The 15,964-nt window shown below is 46.4% G+C and overlaps 1 long non-coding RNA gene and 2 other non-coding genes across 3 annotated transcripts; 1 reads left to right on the top strand and 2 right to left on the bottom strand.

The window, feature by feature from the left end:
- The first annotated feature begins 1,751 nt into the window (after positions 1-1,751).
- On the top strand, positions 1,752-1,824 carry TRNAF-GAA. Its single transcript has one exon. It is a non-coding gene; the product is annotated as a tRNA-Phe (tRNA).
- A 10,020-nt stretch (positions 1,825-11,844) lies between these two features.
- LOC115340455 lies at positions 11,845-14,610 on the bottom strand. Its single transcript, XR_003923062.1, has 2 exons — positions 14,443-14,610; positions 11,845-13,514 (listed from the first exon to the last, which is right to left on the bottom strand). It is a non-coding gene; the product is annotated as an uncharacterized LOC115340455 (long non-coding RNA).
- On the bottom strand, positions 14,308-14,380 carry TRNAF-GAA. Its single transcript has one exon. It is a non-coding gene; the product is annotated as a tRNA-Phe (tRNA).
- Positions 14,611-15,964: the final 1,354 nt, after the last annotated feature.

Consider the following 15,964-nt stretch of genomic DNA (forward strand, 5'->3'; position numbering starts at 1 on the left):
GGTGGCCGTGGTCTTTGGTGATGCTCTGGGTTTGTTATGTGAACCTGTTCTCAGCACCATAGAGCTTTCAAGGGCTGGATCTTGCATGTTTCTAGGTCGCATAAAGGAGACAATTTCTAAGTGTAAATGGACAAGAAGCAGAAACTCTGTAGCACTGCTCAGCTGTCCAAAATGTCCCCACCTCATAAGCACAGAGATGCTGAGACCCTCAGCCACGTATGTGTGATCAGCTCCTCAGTGGTCATGGGTAGGATCACCATTAGGATCCAGGGGTGGAAGTGGTTTTGTAGAACGAAAACCTACTTAGGGTATGATCCTAATGTCTGGATATTGCAAGAGGTTCCACAGCCTAGTTTGAGAGCCCTAGATATCAGGAACTGTTATCTAATAAACCTCTCTGAGGAAATATCTGCTGCTGTCGAGCTGAACATTCAAACCCAGATTAAATGTATTTTTGACACCTTTCACTACCAGTTTTTTAGCAGATACGGAAAACTTACTGTGCATTTCACATATGTATTTTGGGGAGATGTGAATTTGGAGCTGGTGAAAGATGTTAGATTGTCTGTCCCGGGAGCGAAAGTCCTCTATTTGCAGAATAAGTTGGCGGGCTGGGCAAACATCTCCTGTATCGCTGCATGAATATGCCTGGCTCCCATTCCCTAGCTGGAGAGAGACAGATTGATATGAAAGGATTAGCCAGGCTCCATGGATTACTCCAAATCCTTCAGTGGGCTCTATGAAAAGATATTAGAAATGTCTGTTTTATGCTAGTGCTCTTGGCTGGTCCTCGGATCAAAATCCAGATTTTAGCTGCATTTTATGATATGGACCTTGGGCTTTAGGTACAGCGAGGAGCCCCACTTTCTTATTTCTTACCAGCACAAACAAACCTGTCCCTACGGAGAAGGGGTTTTGGTGTTTTGGATATACCAGACCAGTTTGGAAAAGCAACCAGCGCATTCTCTTGGATGCTGTTATTTGTTTTATTGACAGAGGTGTAAACACCTCTCTGCTCCACCCAGTTCTGATCTTAACTCTGCGATTAGCAGCGTGTGTCACGGACCAAGGAATGGCTGTGGCATCCCAGACGAGTCTAACCCTGTGGAAGAGAACTGCATTAGTCAACACAACTGGCATCCGACTCTGACACCCTAAACAGTACTAAAAAGAAAGAGAGTCTGAGGAATAAGACAAGATGGTGTCTTCAACGCCAGAAGCAGAGAGCAAGCAGTCTATGTTTGATTGTCCCTTTTACTCTCTTCCCACTCTCAGTCATCTCTTGAGCCCTTCCTACAATCAATTTGTCTTTCTCTTCATCCTCCATCACCCTTGCCACTTCACATTCAGCTTCCTCATGGATAGCTTTGTATCTATAGAGACCTAGCTCAATCTCCTTATTTTCCTTGCGATGATTTGTGAACCAACTGAGCCCTTCTCCTATCTCCAGGTAACTATTCCTCCGTCAGCCCTTCAGGAACAACTGGTTGTTTTTTTCCCTGCTCCACTTCTATACATCCTCCAGAGTCATATTATTATTAAAGTCATACACATATACAGAGGTCATGTACATCGACAAAGAGGCTGTGTTGGTGGTGCCTTGAACCATTGCTTTTGAGCCCAGTTTGTCTGTATCTTGTTCCCTGAAACAACTTCTTTGACTCACAAACTAATGTCAACTAAGCTTGTCTGAAAAGGCTGAGAGATAATTCTGTTCCAACAAGTTTTGGGAAAATCAGTGCCAAAACAGGGCTGAAGTAGCTCAGCTGGGAGAGCGTTAGACTGAAGATCTAAAGGTCCCTGGTTCAAGCCCGGGCTTCAGCAGAGTTTTCTTGTAGATTTTTGTGTCCAGTGCTGGGCTTTCCAGTACAAGAGAGACATCGACATACAGGATAGGGTCCAGCAAAGGGCCAGGAAGATGATGGACTGGAACATCTCTCATAAGAGAGGTGGATGAGAGACCTGGGACTGGTTGCCCTGAGAGGTTGTGGAGTCTCCATTATTAGAAATATTTAAAAACTGCCTGGATGTGGTCCTGGGCAACTGGCCTTAGGTGGCCCTGCTAGAGCAGGGGGTTGGACCAAATGACCTCTGGAGGTTCCTTCCAACCATTCTGCCTGTAGAGGTCAAAGACAAAAGTTTATGTCTAGAGCAGGGAAAAGCAAGGCTAATGTCATCCTCATATATTTCCACTAGCAGTGGCCACCCGGCCAATCAGCACAACCATCCGGGCTGACCAACCAGCCAACAAACAGCTGTGATTAAGATTAGGGTATCAGAAGAACCAGACCTACATATAAACAAAGGCAAGTTTATACATTCCTGTCCTTACAGAACCATTTATTGAGTTCAACTTTTTCTCTTTTTTCTTTTTCAGACAAGCTAATAGCTCTGTGGACAGAGACTGCTTCAAAATTATCTCATCACCAGCTCTGAAATCCTAGTCTCTGTCATCTGTTGCAAGATCTGCAACGCTACGTCACACACAGAGCCCCCAAATAAACTTCCGTTCTCATTTAAGACACCATCTGTGTCCCATTTCTGCAGTGCTTGGCAGAGATCGCTTCCCTTCTATGGTATGTTTGTTCCCCTTGCTGAGCTGCAGCCGTCTTTGGAGGTGGGAAAGTCAGCGGGTGGAACGGATGCCAGCTCTGTGCAAGCGGAGATCACTCTGCTGCGACAGCGTCCTTGGGTAGCAGGGTGCTCTTGGTGCTCAGCCTTGGTCAGGCGGTCCTGGAGCAAGCTCAAGGGCAGTCGCACGGAAGAGCTAGAGCCAATACGAGGTCATGCTTGGCTACAAGAAAGGGAAGAGGCTTCGGTGGGATGTTGGCTGTTAACGAGGGCAAGAGCAGTGAGGTGAGGAAGAGCCAAGTTGGGGACATCATGGACAGGTCCAAATGCACTGGCACATCCAGTTGCTCTGGGTCCTTGTAGCAGGTAATCGATGGAGTTCATAGTCTTGCCTTCCTATTATGCAATTAAATTAAGCTTTATTGCATAATTCAGACAGCTGCAACCCACAACAAAGGATAAACAGTCTTTAACTTAGGCTCTCCATCAAACCAGCTGAATGATCTGTGCAATTTGCATTGCTATGCCTCAGTTTCCCTAGCTGTAGCAGTGACATCTGCCTTCCCTTACCTTCCCCAAGTGTGGTGAGAGTTAACTTGTAGGTGAAAGTACTCTGTGTTCTCAGCTTGTTTTTGTGTGTTATCCCAGCACGTGTCCCCACGGATGATGCTGTATTACTCACACACCTCTCAAGTCCTCTTTTTCTCTAATTCCTTTTATTTGCCAGAACTACGAACAGTCATGCTATCCAGGAAAACACAGCCTTCATAATGCTGGCATCAGCGTCACTGAGCTGTGCTCAGGAGACTGTTCCTTAGGAACTCCTATGACTTTCAGGTGAATTTACCTCAAACTTGATTGGAAATGAGGAGGGGGGAGCGATAAGAAAGAAGAGGACAGCTCGTCTCAGAAGAACAGTGAAGAATGAGGTAAATAATGAGGAAACAGTGTGGGAAAGAGCATGACAGACAGGAGATGATGTAAGAGACTACAGAAGCCTGGGTTACCATTGATACAGACCATTTTAAATGGCCAAGAAGGACTTTGGGATTCATCTGGAAAGGGAGACTCTATCACATAAATGGAGATGAGAAAAACGTGGAACATTTTGCATGTCATGGCAAAGGCTAAGAGAGATTGAGTGTTGTCTGTGTGTATCTGGAGGAGATAAACACCAAGGATGAAGAATAAGTCGTTGAGCATGGTAACGACCGGGTTTAAACTGGGTAAGGATGTGTGCTAGCTGTAAATTCAAAGGTTTCTACCAGTCAGGGTACAGCAGCTCTTGGTGAGCTCTTTCCTGTCCTTCAGGAAGGGCAACAGCTGCCAGAAAAGTCTTGTAGTGGGTCTTCTAGGAAAGCCACATGTAGTGGCTGGGAACCACCTTCCATCTTTAATTTTCATTTTGCTGCACAACTGCCTCTGTTGCTGCAGTGGCTGATCACACTGAGGATACTCAGGTTTCATTAGACATAACAAAGTGGATGAAGAAGGCATGATGAATCAAAACCTTCTCTTCTCCATTGTCCTTCCTCAAGTAATTTTTGTAAAGAAAGTTTGAGATCTTGTATAAGCCACAAAACCCAGTGAAACACGTAGGCACCTAGGTTCTAGCCTACTTTTGGAGTAGTTGTATTCCTCTTTGCTTTTGAGATTGTAGCCCCAAACTCTTCTTGGTCACTGCTTGCTTACCTTTAAGCATCTAGCAGTACCAGCTTCCATAAACTAATTAATGCCATGTGAAGACTGCCATGTCATCAATCTTCCTTGACAAAGATGAAGGATCTGAAGAACAATAGCAGGCATAAGGGATGTGGGAAGGTAGGACCAATGTGTGATGTTATTGTCTATAAATTTTTGGTCTTACTTAGAAGAGACTATCACACCTGACTCTCGCTGGCAGCAGCCCATGACCATGGTACATAGTGACATGGGATGGAAGTGTGGGTTAAATCAAGGGATCTCCATCCCTACAGAATAGGTATAATTCTAACTAAAACCAGCTGTCAAGACAGAGTCGGATTCCATGAGCAAGTGGAACAGGGAAGGAGATAGCTCTGACCTTGCCCTTCTTCTCCAGCCAGTTATTTCTAAAGAGGGCAAAGTGAGAAACAGCACTTGGTCACATTATTCACTAGGGAACAAGCTCTTTTTGCAGTTTTGTTCTCCAGCCATTCCAGCTCTCCAACTGATAACAAAATGTTGAAGGAGACAACTTTGACTCCACAGGGGTGGAGTGGATGGCCACAGGTCCACCAAACCCTGGATAGCAGCAGATAGTTTGAGAAAATCTCTGATATAGGGAGCTGTGGAACAACGTCTCCTTTGGTTATCCCAGCTGCCAAAACTAGAGGTGCTGAGACATCTTCAGCTGCTAGTTGCCTCGGTGCTACCATGTTTAATAACCCTGATGCATCTGTCCGTGAAGATTTTGTCTAAAACAGTTAAAACTCTTTCTTGATCATTTTGATAATTGTTGGTTGATGGGCTCTGTTACCGGTTGCTGATACTTCTGGTGCCCTTGTTCATTTTGGCAAGAGAAGTGGCCATCGTATGGAAGCAGGGACAAGATAGAGGTGCCCCCAAAACCAGTCTCCAGCAAGCTGAACTGATTTAAGGCCCTCTTTCTTCCCTTCTTGTAATCACATAGAGACCACATTCACTTGAATCCTAGTTACATGCGTGTTCACTGGACAGGTTGTGTGTGTGTGCGCAGCTGGTCTGCTGTCAGACTAGCCTGCGGAAAGTTTCATTAAAAGTGGGCAGTTTCATGAAAAGACATGGCAGAGAGGGAAAAAGATCAGTAATCTCATTTTTCAGCTTTTCTTCAACTCTACATCAGACTTTCCTCCACCCCTTCCCAACTGTTCTTCTCCTGTCCCCCCCAACAATAAAATGGGCTGGCAAAGGTGGCTACCATGGGGGAGATGGACATGGGAGGGAAACCGTGGCCCCCAGGAGTGACAGCAGAAACCCTCTAGCAGGGGAATAGGAATAACTAGTAACACATTTCCAGAGCACTGACTTGCTCCCTGTCTGTGCCGCCCACCCCCTCATCTTGGCTGGCCCGCCAGCTCCAGGCTGAGTACACCCACCTGCGAGAGGGAGCCAGCCTGAACGGCAGCAAGGGAAAAGTTCACCTGGAGGGGAAAGCAAGCTGTCCCTGGAGGAGGTGAGAGGAGGACGGGGGTTCCTGTGAAATACCACGGCTGCATTTTGAGAGGGACTTTCTGGACTGAACCTGATCTGGCAGTATGTAAGACAGGAGGAGGGGGGGTTAGAAGAGGTGCATTAGCATCCTTACCAGTGTGGTATAGAGGGGAATGGATCATCCAGAAAGTTTAGCTCATTTAGATTAATGAACCTATTGCATATTCCTCAGGAAATCTCTCTTCCACATTTGCAAACACCGCTTGACTTGGCTACAGTGTGTGAGACCGCCTTTTAACTATTTATCTAGGCAGCTGCCAGCCCTGGAATGGGACAAATCCCCCAGCGCTGCTGGAGGGTTAATGCTGCAGATGGCTATAGGCATATTTGCAGGTGTTGAGATGTTTGTGGTGGTTTGCCTCCTTCTCCTGACATCTCCTGTCTCTTTTTTTTTGCCTTGTTTATGTTTGATCTCCTCCAAGAGGACACGTTTGACCCACCTGGGGAAGTCACGGCTCACTTCCCACACCACCCCTCATAGCTGAGGCTCTCAAAGGTCACACCAGGGATGCTGGCATCTGATTCCCATGTGTGTTGCTTGGATTCTTCATCAGCACATACACATGTTTGGACTCAATGATCTTGAAGGTCTTTTCCAACCTAAATGATTCTATGATTCTAAACTGGTAAATCATGTTTCTAGAGGTATGGTGTCTTGATCTCAGGTCCTGCTCCTCCAGAAAGACATCTTTGGGAAGGTCCTAGCGTGCAGCTCCAGGCGCCAGCAGCCTTCCCGTGCTGTGTCACTGTGTTTCCCCTGTCGCACACCAACACAGGAACCTTTACAGGGCTGGCAGGAAAAAGATTTTCTATTTTGCCACTTCTCAGCCAGCCACAACTGAGAAGACTCAAGAAAAGAAAAACTCTCTCATCTTGGTGGGTGACCACATGCCGTCCATGAATTTGGTAAGGACTGGCTCCTCAGCTAGAAGCAAATGCTGTCTCTCCCTGTCCTGTTGCAGATATGATGACCGGTGCTGGACAGGATTTAGAGACCTGAAAGCCTGGTTTTAGAAGCTTATCTCCCGGAGGGCTTTCAGTTCCAGAGAGCTATCAGAGTCTCAGGATTTATATTTCCTAGATGCCAAGACCCTTTCCTAAGGGTCGTGTAGGTACAGTTATGCAAAGTTTACAAGCCAAGAGCTCAGATACATGAGCTGAGCTGCAAGAGCTGTATGCCTATGAATTACAGTCTGTAACAAATCCAAGGTAGTTTGTGTTACCGGAGCGCATGGTGGGGCTAAGGTTGTGTGCAGATACCTCACATTTGCTCCAAAAGTATCAGGCAGCTGAGAGGTGCTAATCTATTTAGTGGGGAAAGCCGATTGCGTCTCCAAACCCTGAGCTAACAGGTTCTTTCCCCAGGGAAGCACTGAAATTACAAAGGAACTGACTCTTACCTCTACTGACTATACTGAGAGGCTGGGGAAAAAAAAGGACCTCTTAACTTAGAAACTTCAGTTAAATGTTTAAAGCTAGAGGTGATGATCTGAGACCTTAGGGACTAAAAATCCTTAGGCTGAAAAAAATGCGCATCCTCAGTGGCTTTGCAAGCCTTCTAGTCCTGGCTTTATTTACATATGGGGTTTTTTTTGTTTTTTTTGTTTGTTTGTTTGTTTGTTTTTTGTTTTTTTTTTTTTTTAATTATTGGCTCTGACACTAGGGAGCTTGCGTGGCAAATCTGTAGCCAAGGTAAAGTCTGAACTCTGCCTTTGCAAGCTTTCAGGTTGACGCTGTAGCTGCAAAACTAGCTTCCCTCAAGCAACAGGCAACCCAGCACATCTGTGGCCACCCATCAAGATCTTTAATGGTGTGGCTTTAAAAACAGCAGGCAACTGTACTGCCTCTCACTCAGTCCGAGTAAAGAAAAGCTGCCGCCGTTTTCTATGCTAATTTTAAGGTTTTCAAAAGCCCATTTCATTTCTCTTCCTCCTCCATATACTTTTCTCTCTCTCTCCCTCTCCCCCTCCTCCTGCAGAGGTGCCAAAGCCTCCTCCATCAATTTGTGAGAACTTCTGCTTGAAAACTAGAGCAGAGAATCACCCACGTAACCAGGCTGGCATGAAAATATCGGAGGCAGAGACACTGACTCAAAATGACTCGAGGAGTTTCCCCGTGTCAGGGTGAAAGAAATGGGAGCCTGGAATCGACTCCACCAAAATCCCTGGAGGACGAGAGACGTGTCCAGCATGTTCTGACCATGGCCAGTGAACTTGCTCCTTATGAAGATGTTTTTGCTTTTGTTTCTGCTGTCTGTTGATTTTTAATTTTATCTATTTGCTGCTTGCCTGGGACTTCCAGTGTTCCCAGATTTGCCTTTTTTTTTCCCCATAAAAAAACCTCAACAGGGCAGGCTTTCTTCCAGACATTTCCAATTGCTTGTAACAAGGGATTATAAGACATAGTTGAATTTCTGCAGACTGAAGCAAATGTTTCCAACCCATGTAGCACAAGTCAAGTAGCTTAAAAAGATGATCTAAGTGTAGTTTAAAGCCTTACATACTATCTAGTAATTATAATCACTCCTGTACTGGATTCTCATACTTTTTACATTAACTACTTTCCTGAATTTGCAGAGCTTTGCCGAGGATGTTTTCTGTGCTGCAGGTGCTTGTTGGGAACCAAACTGAAAGCCACCCACCCTTCTGCATGGAATACCAAACTCTTCCCAGTCTGTCACCTCCTGGGTGCTCCCAAAGGTTGACAGAAGAGTATTCACTCTTGCCCCAGACTGAATCGCACCCTGGGCAGGGAAATGAAAATCTCCGTATCTCAAAAATGACAGCAGGAGCTCCACAATCCTCTTTCTCTGGGCTTTTTTGAATACAATTTGCATATTTAAATAGCCTACTTCCACTTGTAATGAGCAGTGCTTCATGTTCTCTCCTTTTCCTCCACTAGCACCTGCAGTCACAAATAAAATTAGGCTTTGCTATTCAAACCGAAAATAAAGGGTAGCCCATTGCCCCAAAAGTTAACAGCCCAAATACTTAACAGCCCAAGTAACATTCTAAGTTGCAAGTAATTAATCAGCCATAGATACTAAATCCAAGACCCTTCAAAGGTATTTTGACTGTCTATTTACTTTAGTACCTCTGAGGACCTGAGCTGGATCCAGAAAGTATTTTGTTATTCTCCAGTTTTAGCATTCAGTGTTCAGAGCGGGTTGTGGACAGTTGCTGCATTTGAAAGAGGAATTTTTGTCTTTTTCCTTTCTATTTTTTTTTTTTTTTTTTGCATGACGCACAACCAAACCCCATTTTAAGACACTGTTTAGACAGTGAGAAGAAATCCTAACTCAAAATTTTCCAGGGGCTTGTTGGATGACCTGAATGCAAGAACTGCCCTGATCCTCATATCTGCCATCTCAAGACCAACATTTTGTAAGTGATGTGCAACATCACGCACACCAGGTGAACTAGGACCCCCGTGCCTTTCAAAATCCAAGCAGCATCCGCTGCAAAAGACAGGCAGGGATGGATTTGCAGCTCTAAGCTCAGTTTTTGGAAAAGCTGACTGTTCAGCTGAGCTCTTGGGAATGGTGAAGGGTGGTGAAGGGTTAGCTCCCATGTCGTGGACTGCTGCCGGAGGGTCCTTGGGGCAGAACTTCTCCTCAGCAGCAAAGACCTTGCTTACCCCAGGCTCCGTCTAAAGTCAGTGGGGATAGTTGGTGCCTTAGAGGATGATTCAGACTTCAGCTGCCAAGACGTTAGAGGCCAACCTCACCAGCTCAGACGGGATGAGAAAGGGCAGGGCTGAACATGCGCAGACCTAATCTGCTGTCAGAGGGTCTAGATGGAAGCTCCTGTCTCCCACTGATGCAAGGACTCCAGGATGCATGTCAATGCGAGCACAGGTGATCTTCATCACGGTCTGGACTCCACAGAGGTGCACAAAAGTGTGTGTTAACCTTTATTGACCACACACAAGCTGTCTGTTCGTGGCACAGTGCTGCTACACCTCCAAGAGCTCTGCACTGCAGCACAAACCAAGACTTAATGTCTTTATGCCTGGAGTAGTAATCGCAGGATTATTGCTCCCATGGCATGCAAATAATAATCCTTTCTTTTCCTCATCTTGTAGCTGCCATGTAATTTAGAAAATTAATCTTCAGGGCTGGCAATGTCTTTTATTGTCTGTGTGTGCTGGCTGCCTCTATCTCAATCATGACTAGCTCGCTCTGTCAGATCTCAGAGCACTTTCCAAAGGACTCTGGAGTACTTTACCCAATTTTCTGATGGGTGAAACTGAGGTATGAATAAAAGAATTGCCTTCTCCTCAAGCTAGCCATTGGCAGAGCAAGGGACAAAGCAGACATGCAGTCCAGTTAGCCCATATATTACAGTAGGTCCTACAAGGACATAAAAAGAAAGCAATAGCGAAAGCACTCTATGGAAATGCAAACTATCACAAAACCAATCAGCAAAATAGAGAAGACGATGCTGGGAACATGCACGCCTCACCGTGTGACCTTTTCATCAGGGCAGCTGTATTGACACTGCAGCAGTGATTCACAGTGACTGCAAATCAGAGGTCTGGGGTCTTCTGTCTGACCCCATAAAAGACGACCGAGCAAGCATTGCATATGCAGTAACCCCTGGTGTGATCTGCATTCAGTAGTTCCAGTGGGAACTTTCCCAGGCGTACTAACAGACCCAGTCATGCTCCTACAGTGACCACACGCCTTGCAGGTTTTTTTTCCTGTTTACTCTGTTGTTTGGTTTGTTTTTTTGTTTGGTGGTTTTTTGTTTTTTTTTCTGGAGGAAAGGGTTTTAAGCTCCTGCTGAGGATTTTCCATATACTTAGCTTTCAGTGCAGGCTCCCGCATCTCAGCAGCAGTGAGATATGAACTGGTGCTGTGCGGTCAGGGTGGATGCGTGCGGACTGATCCATGCCAGCGCTCTTGGTGGGAAAGGTGGAGAGAGGTGTCACGAGGATGGGGGGAGGACAGCAGCAGTAAATGGGGACTGAAGGCATTAAGAGGCGGAATCACTCGGAAAAGCAGAACTGAAGGACACCACCAGAGCCGCGAGCATTTGTGGGGGAGAGCTGGGGGCTCAGGAAAAGACGGTCATCGGGGTCCGACATACGCCGATTGATCAACGTGGGGGCCCCAGCGCCGAAGGGACCCGAGCGGCGGTGAGAGGAGCGAGCTGCGTGTGCGTGGGCTGGGGGAAGGTGCTGGCAGGGCAGCCACCCCCACGCTGCCTGCCGCCCACCGCAGTTATTCATCCCGCACCTTCCCTCGCTGCCTCTCAGTGAGCAAGCACCACCGAGCACGGGACGCTTTTAACCCTTCTTTGAGCCAAACGTAGGGAAACTGGGCAATTTTGGCAGTGAGGTTTGAGTCGAAGCTGTTTCAGCCAGGAGGGAGCCAGGTTGTCGGGAGAAGGAGCAGGCAAGTAAGCGGCTCTCCTCACTTCTGGCAGCACTGCATTACGGTCTCGGGGGATTTCTTTATGTCCTGCAGTGTGAACATGAAGGCCTGATTGCTGGCATCAGCGGGAGCCTTTCCTTTGCCTTCCCACAGCTGCGGATCAGGCTGGTTGTGGTTTAACCCCAGCCAGCAGCTAAGCACCACTAAGCTCACTCCCCCCCCCCAGTGGGATGGGGAAGAGGGTCGGGAAAAAAAACCCACCCAGACTTGTGGGTTGAGATAAAGACAGTTTAATAGGACAGAAAAGGAAGGGAAAATAATAGTAATACTACTACTAATAAAAGAATATACAAAACAAGTGATGCACAATACAATTGCTCACCATCTGCTGACCGATGCCCAGCCAAACCCCTGAGCTGTGGTGCCCCCCAACCAACTCCTTCCAGTTTATATACTGGGCGTGATGTAATATGGTATAGAATACCCCTTTGGCTCCTTTGGGTCAGCTGTCCTGGCTGTGTCCCCTCCCAGCTTCTTGTGCATTCCCAGCCTCTGCAGGCAAGGCAGTATGAAAAGCTGAAAAATCCTTGACTTAGTATAAACACTGCTTAGCAACAACTAAAACATCAGTGTGTTATCAACATTATTCTCAACCTAAATCCAAAACACAGCACTATACCAGCTACTAAGGAGAAAATTAACTTTATTTCAGCCGAAACCAGGATAGGCTTCAAAGCAATTTGATTGCAGCTACCTCCTTGAGAACAACGGTGCCGGCTCAGACTGGGCATCCTCCAATACTGTCCATGAACAGATACCCAGTGAGGAGTAAGGACATGGCAAATGCACATTATATTCCCCTCCCCAAATCTCTTCCACCCCTGAAAATCTTTCCCACCGAAAGAGGTGATGGGAAACACCAAGTCCTCTGCAGGGAGAGTTATAATGCCAAAAGCAAATACAACTGGTCTGTCCTGCTTGATGGGACTAAGGCCATCTGGTAGGGCACATCTGTCATGGTGCTAAAAACCTCCCCGCTGCCTCAGCAGAAATAGATTCGTTATGTCCAAATCACCTCTTGGGAATGGTTCCTGCCCCCTGCTATCCTCTGAACTGTGTCTGGACATTGCCTGGAAGGGCAGGAATTGGCACACTGAAGCAGTGTGGAGGAGCACTGGGCAGTGCTTAAGGCCAAGCACTGGCCTTATTTAGATCTCCAGCACACTTGTTAAACCATGAGTCTAGCACCAGGTCAAAATACTGTTTAGCAGGACTGCTTGATCGCTAAGCCTGTGCCATCCCACTGCTCTCTGACTCACTGCCTGTGTGTCTGGCATCTGATTTGCTTCTGCCCTTAGGGCTCAAGGCTGCTTTTCTCCAGTGTGGTAGATGAGGTCAGAGCAGATCAGCATAGCCACAGAGCGTAAGCCGTTCTTAAACCTGAGGGCAATGCCTGGGATGTACATAAACAACTGCCCGAGGTCTGTTTTCATAACAAAACGAGGCCCCAGACGTATACCAAATTTGATATAATTTAATCTTGCACATGGACCACCCAGGGGGCTCTGACCTACTCTCATCCAGTTTGGGGACCAGGAAGTTCATTCCCAATTTAGATGCAGACGTAGACAGTAGGAGTAAAGGGTCAAAGGGAAGGCATTTTGTACTTGGTGCATCCTTGAGCCAGAGGATATTGCCTGAGTACGTCATATCTGCAAAGGGTGGTGATGGGTGAGCGGCTGTTATATTTCCTGAGCTATGCAGGAAGGCAATGTATCTTCTGGCCATACCTAGTAGTGGGTGGTGGCTGCTGATAGAGGCATTTGCCCAGCAGGACTCATGGAATCTCTTCAAGGCTTAAGCAGGTCATGATGTCATTGACTTACGCACAAGTTGTTATTCACATCCTGATCAGGGAAGTTATCTCCTGGAAGTGCTGCAGGATCTGATAGGGTTACATCCAGAGATAAAAGAGCACCACCAGAATGACAGGGAGAAAGAAGATATCTCTGCCGTATTAAGGAGGAGAGACTGGATGAGTATCGGGGTTGATCTTTGAGAAATCAGTAGTCAAAGGTTCGCTGATGCTCACTTCTTTTTTTTTGGACAATTGGCAACTCAGGTCTTGTCTCTGCTGATTGTCTGAAGGACTCCACAGATCAGGAGTTAGTCGGAAAGGGATGGAGAACAAAACACAAAACACAGTTACTCAGTTGTAGAACTCATTGGGGTGTCCGCACATTTTATAAAGGTCAACGTAAGACTAGAAAAGGTTCAGGAAAAGGTAGAAAGCTTCATCAGAGATCTGGAGGTGTTTTCCTATGAGTAACAGGTAGACACACTGGAACTCTTCAGCCTGGAAAAAGACAAATTTTAGGGAGAGGAATTGCTGCAAGGTCAGTTGTGATTCAGACTAAAATTAACTTTTTGACAGGGTATTTTTCCTTTTCCCAAATCACAGTTTTGGTTTCCTGCATGGCCCCATACGCCAGTAGGTTAAAGTTACTATCTCTTTACGGGACCCTCCATGACATAGGATTAGGAACAGGCAATTGAAGGTTGAGGGAATAAAAAAAAAAAAACCTTTATTTCACTATTTTCGCAGAAGCCCTTAAATTGTAAAACTATGTCCCTGTTTCACAGACTCAGAATGGTTGAGGTTGGAAGAGACCTCTGGAAGTCATCTGGTCTGACCCCTCTGCTCAAGCAGAGCCACCTACAACCAGTTGCCCAGGACCATGTCCAGGCACCTTCTGAATATTAGCAAGGATGAAGACTCCACAACCTCTTTGGGCAACCTGTGCCAGTGCTCAGTCACTTGCAGAGTAAAAAGTGTTTCCTGATGTTCAGAGGAAACCTTCTGTGTTGCATTTTGTGCCCGTTGTCTCTCATCCTGTCACTGGGGACCACTGAAAAGATCCTACCTCTGTCCTCTGCACCCTCCCTTCAGGTATTCATATATATTGGTAGGATAGCCCCTGATACTTTTTGTCTACAGGCTGAACAGCTCTCTCAGCCTTTCCTCATAGGAGAGATGCTCCAGTCCCTTCATCATCTTCACAGCCCCTTGCTGGACTCTCTCCTGTATGTCCATGTCTCTCTTGTACTGGAAAGCCCAGCACTGGACACAAAAATCTACAAGAAAACTCTGCTGAAGCCCGGGCTTGAACCAGGGACCTTTAGATCTTCAGTCTAACGCTCTCCCAGCTGAGCTACTTCAGCCCTGTTTTGACACTGATTTTTCCCAAAACCTGTTAGAACAGAATTATCTTTCAGACTTTTACCATTCAAACTGGCTCGGTGGACACTTGGCTCTTGTCCTGTCACTGGGGACTACTGAAAAGAGCCTGAGTTGAGTCCATCTTCTTTACACCCTCCCTTCAGATACTTATATACATTGATGAGATCGCCCTGAGTCTTCTCCTCTCCAGGGTTTCCATGGGACCTTGCACATGGCTGAAATACAAAAGGTTTCAGAAGTATTGAAAGAAACGCAGAAAGTGGGTTTCATCAGAAAGTATTACACACAGGTTGCCCTAAAACCTTTCTTCTTCCCCAGTTTGAGAAGTCTTTAATCTACAGATTGCTAGGAACTGGGAGAATACAACAGAGACATTATTCTATGATTTTTTTCTTGACATCGTAGTTGTTTCCCCTGAGTTCACTACTGTCCCAGCCTCCCTTCTTAGTCTGCTGTGCAGAAGCAGTGCCCCTACTAATAAAGCAGCCAGGGACTAGTGACATCCTGAAGCCTTTGGGATTTAGGTGGAGGTTGACCTGCCTAGTGTCCTACAGGCAATTGAACCATGCTTTTCATCTCAAATACAATCCCACCACAAGAACTCCATTCAGGTTGCCTAAATATACACATTCAGTACTTTTTGTGGTACCTTAGGCTATCCCAGCTGTCCCACAGCTCCTACTGCAGAGGACTGTAGACTTTCTTCATGACCCATCTTACATCTTTCAGCACTGTGAAGATGGCTTAAATGCTCTTTGGCTTCTTAAGAAGCACCAGGCACCTAGGAAAATAAAATGTGCCCTCCTAGATCAGATCGATGGTCCATCTAGTCCAGTTCTCTGTCTCTGAAAGTGGCACAGGGAGATGCTCCACAGGAGATCATGTGAGTATGTCTGCAGCCCATTGCCCTTGTGCCATATTCAAGAAGTTGGAAGGAACATCTCCACCTGGTCATTCAGCGTCTGTCTCTGGATCTATCACCAATGCTTAAGCTTATGTTTAAACACCTGGCCCAAACATCAACTACCAGAGACCAGTAAGCTCAACAATTATCAAAGAACTTCAAATGAGGACGGCTGTTGTGGATAAACACACAAGATAGGAAAAATTCTCACAGCCACATTTTCACTGGTAACACCCCTCCACGCAAGTTTTCTCAGAGGCTGGGCTAAGCTGTCACTCCATAAAGCCCACATCATCCATACCTTGTTGGCTCTGAGTGGGTGACAAGGAGCCATGTGCAGGTTCTCCCTAGGAAAGGCAGACCTGCCAGGTCAGCGTGTGTGGAAGCCTGGCTCACCTCTGACTTAGCTCTGCCATTCCAGCTGTCCTATTTTTGCTTCACCAGCTTTCTCCTTGTCAAGGAAAGTGACTGCAGAAACCAAAGCAGTTCTGTTTCTCACCAGCTTTCCTCAGACAGGAAGAAATGATCCCAACATGGGAACTGCGGTATTTGACAACCCACTCTGCCTTGCTGGAAATACTGAAGCTTCAGCTGGGTACAAAATTCCTACTGAAAGATGAGCTATGTTACACTTTGCAAATGCTAGCAGTGCTGGTGGAAT

This window comes from Aquila chrysaetos, chromosome 4, assembly GCF_900496995.4.
Source record: "Aquila chrysaetos chrysaetos chromosome 4, bAquChr1.4, whole genome shotgun sequence".
NCBI classification, from domain to species: Eukaryota; Metazoa; Chordata; class Aves; order Accipitriformes; family Accipitridae; genus Aquila; species Aquila chrysaetos.